Genomic DNA, 14,989 nt, shown 5'->3' on the forward strand with positions numbered 1-14,989 from the left:
CTCCTTCCTTGTTTAGAATAAGCCAAAGTCCTTCAGAGGCAGACAAGGCCCAGCAGTTGGCCAAGAGCCCCCTTTCCTCTTTGGCCTCCCTCTGCTTCCCCTCTGGCTCACTCACCGCCAACCCCACAGAGCTCTTGGCTACTCTCAACACACCAGTCTGCCCTTTTGGTCCTTTTGCCTGAAACCCTCCTTCCTCTCCTCACCCTCTCACAGTCATTGCTCAACATTGCATTTTCAGTGAGGCCATCCCTGACTGCCTTACTTGATGAAATGTTCTGAATTTCTCTCTGTTAAGTCCATCCGGTCCAGTGTGTCATTCAAAGCTATTGTTTCCTTGTTGATTTTCTGCTTAGATGATGTATCCATTAGTGTAAGAGGAGCGTTTAAGTCCCCTATCAATGAGTTTCTTTATGTTTGTGATTAATTGATTTAGATATTTGGGTTCATTAAGTTAGGGGCATAAATATTTACAATTGTTAGATCTTCTTGGTGGACCTCTAAATTATGATATAATGCCCTTCTTCATCTCTTGTTACAGGGTTTGTTTTAAAATCTAGTTTGTCTGATATAAGCATTGCTACTTTGGCTTTCTTTTGATGTCCATTAGTGTGATAGATGGTTCTCCATCCCCTTACTTTCAGTCTGCAGGTGTCTTTACTGAAATGAGTCTCTCATAGGCAGCATATAGATGAATCTTATTTTTTAATCCATTCTGATATCCTATGTCTTTTGACTGGAGCCTTTAGTCCATTTACATTCATGGTGATTATTGAAACATGAATTTAGTGTCTTTGTGTTATCTGTAGTGTTGGTGTTTCTGGTGATGATCTCTGGTCCTTTCTAGTCTTTGTTGCTTTTGGTCTTTTTTTTTTTTTTCTCCACTCAAAGAGTGCCTCTTAAAATGTCTTGTAATACTGGTTTAGTGGTCACAAACGCCTTTCATTTTTATTTGTCTGGGGAACTCTCTATTTCTCCTTCTATTTTGAATGACAGCCTTGCTGGATAAAGAATTCTTGGCTGCACATTTTTTCTGATTCAGCATGTTTGATATATCTTGCCACTCTTTTCTGGTCTGCCGAGTTTCTGTGGACAGATCTGCTGTGAACTGACCTGATCTGTCTTCCCTTGTAGGTTAGGGACTTTTTTCCCCCCTGTGCTGCTTTCTTTCCTTGTCTGTGTATTTTGTGAATTTGACTATGATATATCTTGGTGATGACTGGCTTTTTTTGAGTTTAATGGGAGTTCTCTGTGCTTCTTGGATTTTGATGTCTGTGGCTTTCCCCAGATTAGGGAAGTTTTCAGTTATAACTTGCTAACATAAATCTTCTGCTCCTTTTTTCTCACTTCATCTTCTGGGACACCTGTGATTTGAATGTTAGTACATTTTAATAAATTGCTGAGTTCCTTAAGGCTACCTTCATGACCACTGACCTGTGTTTTCCCCTTCTTTTCAGCTTCATTATTTCCCATAATTTTACTTCTATACCACAAATTCACTCCTCTGCCTCATCCATCCTCATTTTTATGGCCTCTGTGTGGGTTTGCATCTCAGTTATAGAATTTTTAATTTTGGCCTGACTAGATTTTAGTTCTTTTATCTCTGCAGAAAGGGATTCTCTGGTGATTTCTATGCTTTTTTCAATCACAGGTAGTATCCTTATAACTGTTGTTTTAAACTCTAGTTCAGCATCTTACTTATGTCTGCATTGATTAAATCCTTGGCTGTCATTTCTTCCTTTTCTTTCTTTAGAGGTAAATTCCTCCATCTTGTCATTTTGGGGAAGAAACATAATAATAATAATAATAATCAAATAAAATAAAAAACGAAAACCTGAAAACATAAAATAAGGGAAGCTAACTCCTAGGTGTGTTTTGGTCTGCTTGTTAAGAGAAGCTTGATAGAAAAAAGAGAAAAGAAGAGAGAAAAAAAATTAAAACTTAAAAAATAAAAAATAAAACAATTTTGCTCTTTCTGTATCCAAGAAATAAAAGAAAAGAAAAACAATAGAAAAAAACAAAACAAAACAGAAGCAGCAGCAACAACAAAAAACAAACAAAACACCCAAATGAAGCTAGATCCAGTTTCCCCTAGAGCTGAAACTTTGCAGGAGTCTATGGTCAGTAGACTGAACTCGTGGAAGGGATCTAGGCTGGTCTTCTAAGGGAGGGGCCTGCCTCTACGGTTCTCAGTTCTCAAGCCCACTTGCTTAGCTGAGAGGTGTCTGGAGGTCACAGCCGGGCAGGGCTTGGTGTAATGGCTCCATTATCCACTTGGTGGCGCTGTATAGCGCACTGGGGTCAATCACTGTTGGTGGGCTAATAGCAAAAACGCCTTCACCATTCTCTCTAGTCTCCAGAGCAGGAAGTTCACACTCTCACAGGCGTGCGATCAGTCACCCCTCCTGTGTCCCCACTTCCGCCAGCTCCCCATCTGCCCCCTATGTCCAAGCTGTTTGCCTACCAGGCGGTGCCTCTCTCCAAAATTTTTATCTCAGACCTGGCTGTGTTTCAAAATCCCACCATTTAGAGACTCCAGCTGGTCAGACCTGCAGTGATCTTCTGGGGGAGGGTCTCCTCGCATTGTGGCTGGTGCCGCTTGTCCCAAGAAATAGTCATGTTACTTCGCGGTGGCAACAGATCAGAATTTATGGTAAATCACAACACCCAGCCGGGGCTAAGGTTTGCTGCCCTCAGCCAGCATCTTTGTTCCTATACTGGTGACCTTGGCTAGATCGGAGGGAAGATGGAGGTGTAGGAGGACGCTGGGCTCACCGCGTCCTGCTGATCACTTAGATTCCACCTACACCTGCCTAAATAACCCAGAAAACCACCAGAAGACTAGCAGAACGGAGTCTCCGGAGCCAAGCGCAGACGAGAGGCCCACGGAAGAAGGTAAGAAGGGCGGAGAGGCCATGCGCGCTCCACGGACTGGCAGGAGGGAGCCGGAGTGGAGGGGCGGCCCGCTGGCCAAGCAGAACCCACGAGTCTGGCTTGCAAAAGCAGAGGGGCCAGGCGGAGTGTGTTCTGACAGCAAGTGGGACTTAACATCTGGAAGGTTATAAGTTAACAGCTCTGCTCGGAGAGTGGGAAGCCTGGAGGACAATGGGAGGGAAAGTTGCTGAGCCCTGGATGACAGAGCGCAGCTTGGCAGGGAACAAAGGCGCTCGCCAGTGCCATCTCCCTCACCCATTCCCCAGCCAAAATCCCAAAGGGAATCAGTTCCTGCCAGGGAACTTGCTGGCACCATGCAAACACCCAGTGCTGTGCTTCTGCGGACCCACACCTCCGGCGGCAGGCCTGACTCCCTCCCGGTACCACAGGGCCCCTCCCGAAGCAGATCTCCGAAGGATAAGCGAGCTGAGCCTGCCCCTCCTGCCCCCGTGCACCTTGTCCATCCACCCCAGCTAATATGCCAGATCCCCAGCACCACAGCCTGGCAGTGTGCAAGTAGCCCAGACGGGCCACGCCACCCCACAGTGAATCCCGCCCCTAGGAGAGGGGAAGAGAAGGTACACACCAGTCTGATGGTGGCCCCAGCGGTAGGCTGGAGGCAGACATCAGGTCTGACTGCGGCCCCGCCCACCAACGCGAGTTATTCAAGACAGCACAGGGGAAGTGCCCCGCAGTCCCGCACCACTCCAGGGACTATCCAAAATGACGAAACAGAAGAATTCCCCTCAAAAGAATCTCCAGGAAATAATAACAGCTAACGACCTGATCAAAAAGGATTTAAACAATATAACAGAAAGTGAATTTAGAATAATAGTCACAAAATTAATTGCTGGGCTTGAAAACAGTATAGAGGACAGCAGAGAATCTATTGCTACAGAGATCATGGGACTAAGGAACAGTCAGGAGGAGCTAAAAAATGCTATAAACGAGCTGCAAAATAAAATGGAAACAATCACAGCTTGGATTGAAGAAGCAGAGGAGAGAATAGGTGAACTAGAAGATAAAGGTTATGGAAAAAGAGGAAGCTGAGAAAAAGAGAGATAAAAAAATCCAGGAGTATGAGGGGAAAATTAGAGAACTAAGTGATGCACTAAAGAGAAATAATCTACACATAATTGGTATTCCAGAAGAGGAAGAGAAAGGGAAAGGTGCTGAAGGTGTACTTGAAGAAATAGCTGAGAACTTCCCTGATCTGGGGAAGGAAACAGGCATTGAAATCCAAGAGGCACAGAGAACTCCCTTCAGATGTAACTTGAATTGATCTTCTGCACAACATATCATAGTGAAACTGGCAAAATACAAGGATAAAGAGAAAATTCTGAAAGCAGCTAGGGATAAAAATGCTCTAACATATAAAGGGAGACCTATAAGACTCGTGACCGATCTCTCTACTGAAACTTGGCAGGCCAGAAAGGAATGGCAGATCTTCAATGTGATGAACAGGAAAAATATGCAGCCGAGAATCCTTTATCCAGCAAGTCTGTCATTTAGAATAGAAGGAGAGATAAAGGTCTTCCCAAACAAACAAAAACTGAAGGAATTCGTCACCACTAAGCCAGCCCTACAAGAGATCCTAAGGGGGATCCTGTGAGACAAAGTACCAGAGACATCGCTACAAGCATGAAACCTACAGACATCACAATGACTCTAAACCCATATCTTTCTATAATAACATTGAACGTAAATGGATTAAATGTGCCAACCAAAAGACATAGGGTATCAGAATGGATAAAAAACAAGACCCATCTATTTGCTGTCTACAAGAGACTCATTTTAGACCTGAGGACACCTTCAGATTGAGAGGGGATGGAGAACTATTTATCATGCTACCGGAAGTCAAAAGAAAGCTGGAGTAGCCATACTTATATCAGACAAACTAGACTTTAAATTAAAGGCTGTAACAAGAGATGAAGAAGGGCATTATATAACAATTACAGGGTCTATCCATCAGGAAGAGCTAACAATTATAAATGTCTATGCACCGAATACGGGAGCCCTAAATATATAAAACAATTACTCACAAACACAAGCAACCTTATTGATAAGAATGTGGTAATTGCAGGGGACTTTAACACGCCACTTACAGAAATAGATAGATCATCTAGACACACGGTCAGTAAAGAAACAACGGCCCTGAATGATACATTGGATCAGATGGACTTGACAGATATATTTAGAACTCTGCATCCCAAAGCAACAGAATATACTTTTTTCTCGAGTGCACATGGAACATTCTCCAAGATAGATCATATACTGGGTCACAAAACAGCCCTTCATAAGTATACAAGAACTGAGATCATACCATGCATACTTTCAGACCACAATGCTATGAAGCTTGAAATCAACCATAGGAAAAAGTCTGGAAAACCTCCAAAAGCATGGAGGTCAAAGAACACCCTATTAAAGAATGAGTGGGTCAACCAGGCAATTAGAGAAGAAATTAAAAAATATATGGAAACAAACAAAAATGAAAATACAACAATCCAAACGCTTTGGGATGCAGCGAAGGCAGTCCTGAGAGGAAAATACATTGCGATCCAGGCCTATCTCAAGAAACAAGAAAAATCCCAAGTACAGAATCTAACAGCACACCTAAAGGAAATAGAAGCAGAACAGCAAAGACAGCCTAAACCCAGCAGAAGAAGAGAAATAATAAAGATCAGAGCAGAAATAAACAATATAGAATCTAAAAAAACTGTAGAGCAGATCGACGAAACCAAGAGTTGGTTTTTTGAAAAAAAACAAAAAAAAAAACAAAAAAAAAACAAAATTGATAAACCACTAGCCTGGCTTCTCAAAAAGAAAAGGGAGATGACCCAAATAGATAAAATCATGAATGAAAATGGAATTATTACAACCTATACTGGTGACCTTGGTGGCTCGATGGCACCCGCGGGATCTTTTGCCCACGGAGAGGCTGTAGCACCTCTACCAAATGCACGGGGAACCACTGCTACCTGTGCGACCCAGGGGATCCTCAGAACACACTACAGCTGACCTCTGAAGTTTCAAACTCTGTACTCTGCCATTTATAAAAAACTGGTGGTACTGAATCCGTCTCCTTCCTCCCCACTCCCGTCAGTGGTTTGGGCGAACAGGTTTCTTGCACAGTCCTCTGTGCCTGTTTTCACTTTCTCTCTAGCGCTTTCCGGGGCTTGGGGGTGGAGTGCTTTCCTGTGCAAACCCGACACACTGCTCTCTTTCCCTCTTTCTCCCCTAGGTCACCTCCCCACACCACTACCTGCCCGTGTTCTCTCCCTCCAATTATGCGGATTGTTGTGTTTATCATCCGATCTATTTCCTATGTGTTCAAAATGGTTTGATGTTGATCTAGCTGTGATCGAGGGATGAGACAAACCCAGGGTCCCTTTACTACTCTGCCACCTTAACTTCTCCTAGTGGCTCCTGGACTGCCCTACTTGAAACTGCAAAACCCGACCTCCAGCACCTCACATCTCCTTTCCTACTTATTTGTCTTCTTAGCTTTCTGCTTGTCTCATTGCTACCGAGCTTGATAAAGCCTTAGATTTTGGACTTAGTCTCCAGCCTTCAAACCTCCAGACACTCACATTATATGACATACGACATATTTTACTTGTTATTTTACGTATACCTTAGTTATTCTATTACTTAATAATGTCTAACTGTCTCTTTATTCTGGCAAATTTTTTTCTTCTGGTTTGCTTGTTGCCATATTCCCAGGCCCGGGCCTAAAATAGTCCCGGTTATGGAGTATGTGTACAATTAAAACTGGCAGAATGAAGTACAATCTTCTTCTTTCATCAGCACGGTTGGCATATGGGTGGAATTTGTAGGAATCAAATTGTTGGTGGCAAACGCAACAAGATTTCTCAGTGTTAGAACCTCTGAAATTCCTAATTACCATAGGTCTTGGGGAGGTCTTGGGGTCTGGTTTGGGCTCCCGCCTAAAGTGGGCATCTCTGAAGGAGAGCCCTCACACTTATCGGCAATCACACTCAGATGAAAAGGGAGTCTGACTCTAATATCCTTGATTATAATTGGAGTTTCAAATGTATCTTTATGATGGGTTTTTCAGAAAGGAGTCAGTCCAGGGACTTGAAGCACACAACAGAGATATATCCTCAGAAGTCACTCTGGACAGTTTTCTAGACACTATTGTGCTTATTATAGCCATTAGTGGTGTCAGTTTCTCTTTTTTTTCCTATGCTGGTCACTGTCCCCATCTCCTAGGCTTAATGGAACCAGCCCGATGATTTCTGTTCTGCTTAACTCAAATAGAACCAAAGTCTCCTTTTACCTTCATATTGGGCTTAGTATTTCTCTGTTTAAGGGATTTCTTCTTAATAATAATAAAAAAAACATGGTGATATCTTTGTAGAAATCTTTCCACTCCCTGTGGAGTGCATTAATGGATTCGTGAGTTCTCCACAGTTCATTCCTGATGCTGACCACAGTCTAGAGGAGCAAGAAATACAGAATGTGAGTGTTTATCTTTTGGTTTGAATTTAACCCACATTCCTTACAATTCATCATAGGAACATGATAATGAGATATGTACGTGTTCTAATATATATAATGTATATCATACATATATGAAATACAGTCTATTTCAAGAAGTGACTGGTGTTTGGGTTTAGGTTCATATACAAGGATGCAGATGTTCATATGCTCACAGGGCAACTTCACCATCTCATTTTTACACGATGCTTTTCTTTAAAAGGATTTCACCATGAACAAGATTTTTAGGTTTTAAAAATAAGTTACAACAGTCCTTTGCCTGAGCTAGGCTGCTGCCCAGAAAACCTCCTTCCCCAAAGGCATCTATGAAAAGCAGTTGGGCCACTGACTTCCCCTTGGGAAGGAATCTTGGCTCAAGGAATCTTTCCCCTCGGTCTGTCACTTTCTACTTAAACTTTCCTATCTTTCCACCCCTTTCCACATGGATGTGTACTGAGAGTCGACACTTCTCTTTGGATTCACCGAGGCTCTTTGAATTAATAGTGATCAGCTCAGCTCTCATTTAGGATTTTCCCACCAAACTTTGCCTCTCATATCACATTTTGCTCCCTGAACGGCACCCAGGTATAAGTCCTGACTTGACCCAGACTGGCCCAGCCTCCTGGGGCACCGTGTACCAGCCCTTGGCTCCTGCACGTCTGGATGGGAGATTGGATTTTATTACTCTACACTTATAAGCAGCTGTGGCAATACTCTGTGGCCTTATCTCCCCCCTGCAAACCCGCTGAAGAGGAGCTGGCCACCTTGGGAACATTCGTCTACAGGAACAGCCTGAAAGAGGAAGAGGGAAGGGCAGGAAGAAGGAACTGAACTACAGACTTAGAGTCACGCTCTCTGGTTGGCGTGTACTCTGTGGCCCCTCCGAGTGACCTGGGCCTGTCTCTTCACTCAAATGTTCAAACAGCTTCCGCATGCCTCGCATAGCCTTGGAGTCCGCGAACGTTATATTATTAACATCAGTGTTATCACGTGGTACATGTTGTTCTGCAGTTGAGAAGCGTTTCGGGTTGGCACATATGGGCTTACCACAGTTCAGCCATAGAGAAGGTACTACGGTTTATTTAGTCATTCTCACTTGGAGGGCATCAAGCTGTTTCCAGTTTTTCGAAAGTGTAAGCAATGTTGCAGTGAACAAAGCTGTAATGTCTCCTCGAGCATATATGTGTGCAGGGTTCTCAGGTTTTACGTTTAATAGATAGTAGCCATTTGCCCACTTTGGGCACACACGTGCACACATACGCACACACACGTGAACACGCATGTATGCATATTTGGAAATGCATAGATATACCGCAAATAAATGCGAAGATCTAGCCCAAACAGATTACCTCTGGGGAACTGGGAACCTGACCTGGGATGGGAATTATGGTTGAAAAAGACCTTGCCTTTCTCTGCAATATTTTAACTTTTTCTAAGGCAAACAGATTCATCTTATTTGTATAATTAAAAATGGTTTTTTTTTAATCTAAGAAAGAAATGTACTACATGAGTAAGATAGGCTGTAGCAACTATAAAAATGAAAAAGAGGTGAGGTGGAATATAAGGAGAGTGAAATAAAGGATAGAAAACCCGAACAGCAAAACCTCTTTGAAATTTCCTCCTTTGGAATAAAGAAATGTCAAAGTGGAAGAAAGGCTCGGTTGTGGAAATAGCTTTTCTTCTTCTTTTATTCGAAGCAGGAGACGGAGAGGCTGCTTAATGTGTCCCCACACGGGTAACTGCAGCCTTCTGCATTGCTACGCCTGCAGGGGGGGTCTACGGGGGCTGATGGTTACCATGCACACGGGCTGCCTGTCACTGGGCGGTCGCAGGACCCAGCCTCCGCTCACACTTCTCCCCAGCACCGCTGCAGCATGGGAACTTTAATTTTTGCTGGGTGATTGAAAAACATTACAGATAATGTTCTGAAGACCTTCCTTAGGATCAGACTGTACTGATTACACTGATTGAGGGGAACACCTACCAGTGGAGTCACACTTGGGAGAGCAAATAAACAACTGATTGAAAACCGGAGAAAGTATTTGCAGACCGTGCGCGCGCGCGCGCACACACACACACACACACACACTCACACAACCAATGTGGCATTTCTAATTCCTTTGATGAAAAATTACGTTGGATTTTTTTTTTACGTTTCTCTTTCATTTTATTTCTTTTACCTCTCTTTGCCTCTCATCTCTTCCCTTCCAAATTTCCTGGCATTTTCCTTATGCCTGGATGTACTGGTTTTCCTTCCCCTCCCCCCTACTTTTGAATAGCATCACATTGTGTGATACTGAGTTGCCATGTTGAGGACCCTATGGGCAGAAGAAATCTTTATCTGTAAGTTATACCAGCAAGTTTGGGGGCAGAAACTTCATATCTGTGGACACTGGACATCAAAATTTAAAGACATCAAAGTCGAATGCAGCTTACTTTTAGGATGTAGACTTAGCAACAGTCCCTTCAAAGCTGAACTTTGTCCACTAAGTGGCCAGTCCAGTTCCCTGGCTGCATATGCTGTTGTGGTGAGCGTTGCCCTCTTTTGGGGGAGCAAAAGGTAAGAGAAAATTCATGTTGCTCAGCTCCATGTAAATGAGGATAGGTTTGTTGTCTTCTTAAGGATATTAATACCGAATCTTCTAAAACATGCCACAAAGAACAATGTAGACTATATTATAATTAATTGTGTGTACCACTGTAGCCATTAATTCATAGTTTTTAGCTGGGAAGAATGTTTCAAATAAACAGCACACTTGGAAACATCAGATTAACCTGATACATTTCTACTCTTCGGGAAAGACTATGCAATTGATCATATTAAAGAGGCCAAAGACTGACCAGTAGTTATCTAATTTGAGAATATATGTTTAAAATTTTGTTTTAAATGTTTATTGATTTTTGAGAGAGAGAGAGAGAGCATGAGAGGGGAAGGGACAGAGAGAGAGAGGGAGACACAGAATCAGAAGCAGGCTCCAGGCTCTGAGCCATCAGCACAGAGCCTGACGTGAGGCTCGAACTCACGAAACGCGAGATCATGACCTGGACTGAAGAAAGATGTTTAACCGACTGAGCCAACCAGCTGCCCCATAAGTGTTGCAATTCTAAATAAAAAATAGGCAAATCAAATTTAAGTTAAATCGAAGAACAATCCACTACAAACAGATATAACTTTTAGTTTCAGTGATGCCAGGAATGTTTACTCTCAGAGACTGTTAATGCAGTTCTCCCAATAAAGGAAAACATGAGATAATGTCAAATGAGGCTTAAAAAGAGATTTAAAATAAATAGATTCAAAATCATTTCTGATTGCATCTCCTCCCCCCCCGCCAAAAACGTAAAAGGAATAAGAAAAGAAAATTACTTCCTTCACATTAAAAGGAATTTCAATCCAACAACGAACACCATCAGAGTTAATGGAGAAGCATGAGAGAAATGCCCCCATTAAATCTCATTCCATTTTTAGTGAGATAAGCTGTCCCACCACCTCTTGCATTATTCAGTCCTGTTCTGGAAGATTTGGATTCTCTCAGGAAGACATGCAGAGAAATGAGAGGTTTAAATATTGGAAAGAGAGACCAAAATATCCTTTTTTCCCCAAACTGTATGATTGTTTACTTAAAAGCAAGAGATTCACACTAAACCAGTATTTGAAATTATTAAGAGAGTTCAGAAAGCTTTCTCTTTATAAGAGAACTCTTCAAAAATCCATAACTTTCCAATATGCCATCATCAATAATTAAGAAAAAAGGTACGATGGGAAAGGCCTTTATTCAAAACAAGTACAACAAACGTAAAAGACCCAGGGTGTTCTCAGTGGGAAATGGAGAATGGTAAGAAGTAAGCTACATACAACCCTTACTGACAGATATGTGCACCTCAGAATAGAGGTTTAATGCAAATCGAACCAAAATACGAATGACTAATTTGGCATATTACAAATGGTTTTAAAGTTTTTCTAGAAGAATAATTGTTTAATAACAGCTAACACTTTAAAAAATAAAAATAACAATGATGTCAGCAAGACAGCAGAGGAGGCGCTGGACCCTCCTATCTACCACCCGGCCCCAGACGCTGATTACACATCATGACAGTTCCGCCTCTGCTGGGGGGAGTTAGGAAAGGGGCGGGTCATATATCCACGTTCTGATTTTACTGGAAGTGGCCGGGAGAATTGCCTATTTAAGTACAAAAGTAGGAATAGGAGAATACCCTCACCTTCTAACATGCATCGAAATAAAACCCAGGTAGACTTAAACCTTACTTAACTGCCGAAAAAAGCCAAGCCATATTATGCCAAAAAAAAAAAAAAAAAAAAAAAAAAAAAAAAAAAAAACCCAACAAACAAAAAATCAAGCCCGTTAAAGCAAATACAGCTGAAGGGTCATTTGATTTTTTAACGCAGTAAATTTTCCAAGCATAAAACCGTGTAGGAAGTCAGAAAAGGAACGATTAACAATGTTTCCATAGAACTTAAAACTGTCTATATAGCAAGTCACATTATAAATAAGACTAAAAGGAAATAACTATGAAGAAGGGTTGCCCATGGCTAAAATCTTAAAAGTTCAAATACATTAATGAAACAAACTGATGCATCAGGAAAACTGGTCAGAAGACACCGACAGAAGAGAAAATACAATTGCCTTCTACGTTAAGAAGAGATGGACATTAAAGCAAATAAAAAAAATATTCTGCTCATAACATTACCAAAATTTAAAATTAAGTAACAGTACTAGCAAGAATCAAGCCAGATGGCTACCTGAATTCGCTAGGAGTATAGTTTGGTGCATAGCTTCTAAATAGTAATTTCATAGCGAGTATGAAGAGTCTTGACGACATTCCCACCTCTCATTCTAGTGATTTCACTTAAAGAACATACCCCACTGAAACATTTAGGGAACCACGTACAAAGAATAAAGTACCAGGATTTCAATAGTAAAATATTAAAGTATGCAAAAATTGGAAATAACTCAAATATCCAATGACAGAAGAAGGGTTAAATAAATAATGCTACACCCACTTGAATAAACATTGCACGACAATGTGTCTGAAGAGTTGTAATGGCAATGGGAAATGCTCACAACATAACCTACACTGATATGGAACTATATAATCAATATGCTTTGCAGTATGATGTAAACTGTATTACAAGTATTTGCAGGGAAAGCAGTACACCAAAATATTAACACATTACTATTAAAATATTAATATCTGGAAAAAGTACACTTATCACGAGGAGCACTGAGTCATGTATAGAATTGTTGAATCACTGTATTGTACACCTGAAACTAATATAACTCCGTATCTCACTATACTGGAATTAAAATAAAAAACTTAATAAAAAAATTAAAATATTACAATAGTGGCTCCATTGTGATTTGACTGCAGTTACAATTTTGTTCGTTGCCAGCTGTTCCAGGTTTTCTATAGTAAATACGTAACACTTTGTGATTGGGGATAAAAAGTGATTTCAAAAAATATTTTCTTTATCACATTCACATCTGAATAGAAATCATGCTATAAAGCAGAGATTTATAAGAGGTGTTAATAATATTTAACTATCAGCTATGACATCGAGGAGAGCCTTTTTAGAAAATGCGTAATCAGATATTAAATTTAATATTCAAAAGAGCATTAAAGTAGCGTGACTTTTTTTTTTTTTTCTGGTGCTTTTCTTTCCCCTAGGCAACTACCTAGGTGATAGAGAGGAATTAGCCAATCATGGAAGTGGGGATTTTATTTCCCACCCTCCTTCTTGACAATCTAGAAAGGAGAATGCAGGGAAATTTAGCGATGGCTGCATCAACCCCCCCAGGTCATCCTGTGCAGGTCAGATACTAGGGGTTCTAAGCGCCGGTGTGTGTTTACCATGTCATATCGGAAAGAACATAAAATAGAGCCGATTAGTTTAAGGTCAGGCATATTCCATTTTATACAGTTCCACACTTAATTTAATTCTCTTATTCAAAAACTATTTTTAAAGCGTCTCACCATCTCGAGTTATTGCAGATAAGACAATTAAAAATAAAAGCAGAGAACTCCCTGCTCACAGATACTTCACATTTAATGAACAGATGAATATACAATCATTATTGACATTAACGCGATTATTTCTACAGGATGTGATGAGAGCACAGGGAATGAAGTGATTATTCTGTGCTACACTTGATTATGTCTTTAAGCAATGGGACATTTGGGGAGAACCCGTAACTTCTTTGTAACATATGTTTGAGTGACACACTCTTCCTACCCCGTCTGAGATAATTTTGATACCTTTGGGTTGCTCCACACCACTTTTCAGTTCTCATACAAACATCAAATATATATTGGATTTATTTTGGGAAGAAAAATGACATCATTTTATACACATTATTCTGCCACTTGCCCTTTGGCTAATGTAGGATGATGAATGCCCTCTAGTATAATAGACACGTGCTTAAATTTGTTCATTTAAGAGGATTTATTATGTTCTGTTGGATGTCTGTTTCATGTGTGTTCCACCAGTTTTCTACTGGTAGACCCTTGGGTTGTTTCCGGTTTACTGCCCCACCCTCCAGTGCTGCAATGTGTGTCCTTATTTACTAGGTAGTGGTGCTTTTATTCCCATAAGATCATTCCCTTCAGTACTCAAACATGCTGTTATTTTTTCCATCATAACAAAACATTCTCTCCACTTCAGGCACACTGACTCTTTGCTCCCTCTACTGTCACAGATCCTGGAAAGAATTTTCTTTGGTATCTTCAATTCCTCAGCCCCCATTCTCTCCTAAACTGCCTCTAGTCTGATTTTTGCTACTACCACTGTCCTACGCTGCTCTTTTTGAGGTCAATGCTTCTCTCATTGCAAAATCCAAAGGCCAATTCTTGCTTGCCCTAGCAGCAGCATTGGACAGAGGAGACCACGCCTTCCTCCTTGAAACACTTTGCCTACCTTCCAGGATGCCTCATTTTCTTCGTTTTCCTCCTAGATCATTCATCTTTCTCATCTCCCCTGCTGGCTTTTCCTCTGCTCTCCAACTTTGTAATGTGGACTGCTGCAGGGCTCAATCCGCTATCCACCTTTTTTCTGTCTATACTCTCCTCGGCGATCTCATAGAAGGTCATGGCTTGAAGAGCCATCTGTGTTGGCAACTCCTAAATTTGCACGTCCAGGAGGCTTGCCCCCAAATTCCAGACTATGAATGGGCAACTGCCTAGTCGACATCTCCGCATGGGTGTCTGAGATATCTCAATCTTAACCTATCCCAAACTGAACTCCTGATCATCCTCCCCCAAAACCTGCTCCAAAAACAGCCTCCCTATTTCAGATGATAGCTACTTTCTCCTGTTACTTACTATAGCATCACCATGACCATATAGTTTAGTATGACCCATAAGATCTGAGGATGAGAATATAAATTCTCTTAACTGATCCAACCATATAAGGAAATCTAATATGCAGCAAAGTTGGCAATGTAATTAAGTGGGGGGAAAGATCGCAAAATTGGCACGCATCTGAAAGAAAGCAAAGTCAGACCCTTGCTAAAATAAATTCCAAATGGATTCAAACTCAAAGTTG

General features: G+C 41.3%; 1 protein-coding gene across 1 annotated transcript in view; it reads right to left on the reverse strand.

Moving 5' to 3' along the window:
- The window catches only part of DYTN (dystrotelin), a 54,315-nt gene that overhangs the window by 9,933 nt on the left and 29,393 nt on the right, over nt 1-14,989 (reverse strand). The window lies entirely within an intron of this gene.

The sequence above is a fragment of the Lynx canadensis genome, chromosome C1 (genome assembly GCF_007474595.2).
Source record: "Lynx canadensis isolate LIC74 chromosome C1, mLynCan4.pri.v2, whole genome shotgun sequence".
NCBI lineage: Eukaryota > Metazoa > Chordata > Mammalia > Carnivora > Felidae > Lynx > Lynx canadensis.